Genomic DNA, 5,093 nt, shown 5'->3' with positions numbered 1-5,093 from the left:
AATGTTAAAGCTTGAATGTTGATTTTCGAATACTAAAAATTTGATTTCGCGTTGTTTAAATAACGTTGGCACAAAATAGGCAACGCCTATCGTGCACATTACCCCTTCGCCGTCGCTACGTACCCCTAAGGTATTATCTGTACATTCCGAAGTGATGACGTAGCGACGGACTTGGGTTTTCCATTAATGAATGGTTTTGTGAGACCTACCTGGTCCGATCTCTTCGTTAAAATTGCTGCATTACCTATTCTAAGAAACTAATATTTATCTATACCTACAGAAATAAATACATTAAAATTGAATACAACTAGAATAAAATACAAAGTGTTGACTATCTAAAAATACGAACAAAATTAAATATTTACAAAAATTACAACCCTAACAAAATTGATTATGTATATATACAATTATTAATTGAAGCCGCAACAATAACTAATAATAAGAAAATTTTAGTAATGAATGGATTGATTTATTTTGAAAAAAATTCCTTGTATACTAAAATTATCTTTTACACCACGTTTAGGAGATTCCGTACTGATATGAGCAGACGGAATCCTGTTATTTAATCTATCTGTTTGAAACAACCAATTTTTTATATTTGTTTTTTATTTCGTGTAGGTGTTAGTTAAATTTATTGTTAATTCGTAAAAGATTTCTAAGAACGTTTTCTGTCACACCCTTAGGCAGGCATAACTTCAGTTGACACTTATGATATTGTTATGCAGTACTTATTAAAATGGCATTTGACATAATAAACCAAGAAACGAGAACAGTTGTCTGCAATGGTTAGAATTTCTCGTTTAAAAAGACATTTTAATGTAGTTCAGTAAATGAAAATTGCGTAAATCTAGAAACGATGCAAAAGAAATCCGACAAATTGCAATTTGATAATATGCAGAATACATTAAACAGAAGAATGGAGTTAACCGTAGAGTTGAAAATTTCCCCTAAAATCTTATTTTTAACTTTGTTAGTTTGAAACAATGTAACTTTTTGTAAGTAGAAAAGGAGTGAAAACATACGTATTCCGTAAGAAACAGTTCCAAAGGTAGCAATTAACCACAAACGCAAACCATCAATTTGATTTAAGCACAAAAAGTCAAAAGCAATTTTTTAACAACCGCCAATTTATATCCATAAAACGACCATTGCATGTTGAAAGGAGTGAGTAAACGGCGATTTTGGGAACATACAAAAAACTTCTCCTTTGTAACGTGCAACACTTCACCTAAATACCTACATACACACACTCACATACATACATAGATACCATGCAATATATAGATTTCTATGCTTTCTATAGAACACACCGCCGCTTTTTAGTAACCACACCAATTACCCCTTTGCCTGTTAATAGTCAATTTCGATCCAATTTTGCTTGCGATAACGAATGTGTGTGTTGGGGATGCGTGTGTATCGTATACGATGCAGGTCTTGCAACCTACCAAGTTCCGAATAAAGTAATTACGTTTATATCACATACAGGTACCTGGATGAATCCGGAAAATTGCTTTACATAAGCGCATGTTACATATGTATATAAGCAATAAGAAAGCACCTTGATGTATAGCGTGGATAGGGCAAGTGTTGTTGAATGTACTTAAGTTCGTTGCGCAGTAAGGCAATGCGCATTAGATCTGTACTTAAAATTTTGTATTTGTCAACTGACACTACCGAAATTAATGAGCAGTCACTCATCGCGCAGCGGGGCTCTTACCTTTTGTCTTTTGTTAGTTCCGAAGCTCATTTGTTTTGGGGTTAAGTTATTGCTCCTTTCTCTCCCCTAGATAAAAACTTTCAGTCTGTCAGAGTCTTTCAGCGTCTCTGAGAGTGTCTTACAGTCTTTCACAGTCTCTCAGTTATTGCCTAGGTGTTTTTATGGATCTGTCACAGTCTCTGTATGAGAGATTCGAACGATAAAATTGTTAATTCAGAGATTCGAGTCTCTTGTTCAGAGATTCAAGTCTTTCGTTCAGAAACTGGATACGAAATGAGGATCTCTGTAAGAGAGACTCGAGTCTCTCGTTCAGAGACGCTAAACAGTTCTTCGTAGCGATACCAGAGGGACTCGATGAGAGACGGAGACTCGAGTCTCGCTTTCAGAGACTCTGAAAGACTGAACATTTTTATCTCGGGTCTCTCCGTACTTATTGGGTAGAATAAGATAGTTTGATTTGGATTATCATATTAACATTGATGAAATATAGACTAAAATAGATTCAGCCCTAAGTATCACAAATAATTTTTAAACTTTTTGTAACTAACAAATATATAAAAGTATATGTAACGGTTTGCGTTGGTAACAAAAATTAAGATTTTTAATAAATTTTTTTTAAACATTTCAGAGTTTAATTACCACCAGCTACCAATACTAGTGGGCTTGCAGTCCCTCCGGACATACGTACAGTTGTTAATGTCATGCGTGAGGATAAGGTCCTTAAGGAAAACGTTGGTACCGAATAAGATGAAAAGTTATTTAGAAATTTATAGACGTTTAAACGATCGGTCGACTCGTCGTCGTCGTCTCGGTTGAATCTATAAATTACATTTTCCTCCAGTGTCTGCTTTTGAAACGAAATTGCACAGAAACAACTTTATAACTGATAAGTTTTCCAATTCTGTCCGTTCGATTTTCCCCCGGTTGACGACCTATCTGGATGCCTCTCAATATTTCAATCGAAATTTCCTAAACAGGTAGTTTCAACTTGAAAGAAAACGTACCTATATAACTTAACGATTTCTTTAACAAACGCTACGCCAAGAATAATGGAAAAAGTTCGCAATAGATAATGAATTTAATACTATTAATAATAATTGATATTACGTTACAACTGGTTCTGATAAGACATCTAATAACAAGTGCCTAACTATAACATTTGCGAATATTAATTTTAACGAATGTTTCAAAAATGTAAGAGATCATTTACCTACAGTTACCCTTTCCTATTAAAAGTTAAATTATTAGGCCTTAAAACCGCGAATTTTAGCATGCGGTAGAAAGAGGCATTAAAATGGCACCGCTGGGAGCCATTGTGTAACTTGCAGCGTCGTTAATAAATCTTCTTCATACGAAAACTAAACATTATGACGGTTTATATGTCTTTCTGTCATTTACATTAACAAACTCCGAAAATAAAATTTAAACAAATGAACAAACATTAAAAAAGTAAAGCAATTCTAACATAATTCTAACTAAAAAGTATAGTGAAAGTAATAGAATGGTTATAGATGTTATACTTTCACTTATACGTATTATACCTACTCAAGAAAAAATTGCAAGTGTGTAGTAAAAAAAGGCCCCCTAATTGAATTAACTATTTAATAACGAATTTTTTGCACTATGTCTTATTAATATTCTGGAATATTTGAAGGGTAACACCTGACAGCACTGTAGAGTCATGGCATAGTACCGCAACGTAGGGGATGCAAAAAGTGTGCACAAAAAGTACCCCAGTTAACGAGCCGTCAATGATTGAGAACAGTTACTGCGTTACCTTATCGGCTTTCGAAGAAACACAGATACCTATTAGTAACCTTCGCAACAGCTGATACCTAAACAAGTCAGTTGTACGTAATAATTACTAATAATCTACACTCAGCGCTCGATCCCTTAATTTTTCCAGTGTATAAGTGTTGTAAATTTTGTTTACTTCGATTTTGTTTTGAAAAATTGATCAAATAATTTACAATAAGAAATAAAATAAATAAACAGTTTGACATACCTTATAGTTTGCTGAAGGTTACGAACCACGGCGAAACTGAACTGGATCTCAGATAGTCTAAAAATAAAAATGCATTTGTTAATAAAATAAACTGATTCAATTGGAAAAGCTAGACAACCGGAAAAGGATAGAAAGAACTTATCTACGTGTATACGTAATGAAAAAATAAATAACGGAAAACGATTGATATTGAAAACACGGATCTCTACTCACTTATATACAATTCAGAAGCACCGGAAATCTCGAAAACACAATCCAGTAGAATGGAATTTTGATGAGAAGATATTTTAGGATCTACTTAAATTTTTAGAGGGTTGTTATAAACACGTGAATTTTCCCTTCACCTTTATTTCAAATTATTAATATACTGAGAATGTATTGTGAAGAGTAATTTCAATTCTACCAAAGGAAAAACAAAACCTTCATAATGTCAGCCACGTGTCCTATTGTCACAAAGTTTTTTCTTGAACATAGTTAAATGTGAATATTTGAAACAATAGCAATAAAAAATGTTAATTTTATTATTTACCATACACCTAAATGACAACAATAAAACAGCAATTTAATGAAATTCCATAAATTGCACTATTTCTTATTAGTAATTATTGTTTCGCACGCACTACGGCTTCATCAAAAATCTATGCATGAAACATAATAAAATTTAGTAGCTATAATTAATTAACTTATCTACTCAAGCAACAATTCAGTCAGTCATAAGAACCAAAGTAGAATTTAATGTAATCAGTGTGGATTAAACGAATATTTTTTTGATTTTTGAAAATATTTTCAGCATTTCTACTAATAAAAATTACATTTTAGTAGATATCTCCATTAAACCTCTCGGTTGTTTTATTAGCACTTTACCAATCATTTCTTTAATTATTTGTACACAAAAGAAAATGAAACGCCTGCCGTCAGGTTTAACGAATTCAATATTCAATTCAAGAAACGCGAAGTACCTTTTTTTTATTGCAAAACTAATCTTCGGCGAAGCAGATGAAACAGCGAGTTAATCTTTAGAGTCCCGATTAAAATTTTTATGTCTAATTTATTACCAAATTGATCGCAATTTGTACCTTACGGAAAGGACTTGTTCAAACATCGTCGTGGAGTGGCATCTACGCGCCACTAAAAAAAAAAAGGAGAAAAAAAGAAGTCCGTTAGCGATTGAAAGAAGTCATTAATGGATAAAGGGAGGACGAAGTTACGGAGGAAGGCTTTGTTCGGGCAAGACAATGTCGTTGTCCACAGGAAAGGCGCGAGAGATAGGTTCTGTTTGCTTTCGCCTTGTCACATTCCGTAGAATTTCCTGATTACAACTCGACCCGGATTTTAATAGAGACCGGAAGGCTGACAATATTCTCGCTTTTA

The 5,093-nt window shown here is 33.4% G+C and overlaps 1 protein-coding gene across 1 annotated transcript in view; it reads right to left on the bottom strand.

Moving 5' to 3' along the window:
• The window catches only part of LOC108744359 (hemicentin-2), a 227,556-nt gene extending 223,778 nt beyond the window's left edge, over positions 1-3,778 (bottom strand). The window contains exon 1 of the mRNA XM_018480073.2: positions 3,723-3,778. The gene's annotated coding sequence lies outside the window, so the exon portion shown is untranslated. The remainder of the gene's footprint in view (positions 1-3,722) is intronic.
• Between the last annotated feature and the right edge of the window lie 1,315 nt (positions 3,779-5,093).

The sequence above is a fragment of the Agrilus planipennis genome, unplaced genomic scaffold (assembly GCF_000699045.2).
Source record: "Agrilus planipennis isolate EAB-ADULT unplaced genomic scaffold, Apla_2.0 scaffold17, whole genome shotgun sequence".
Lineage (NCBI taxonomy): Eukaryota > Metazoa > Arthropoda > Insecta > Coleoptera > Buprestidae > Agrilus > Agrilus planipennis.
This window is presented reverse-complemented; position numbering and strand designations above follow the sequence as displayed.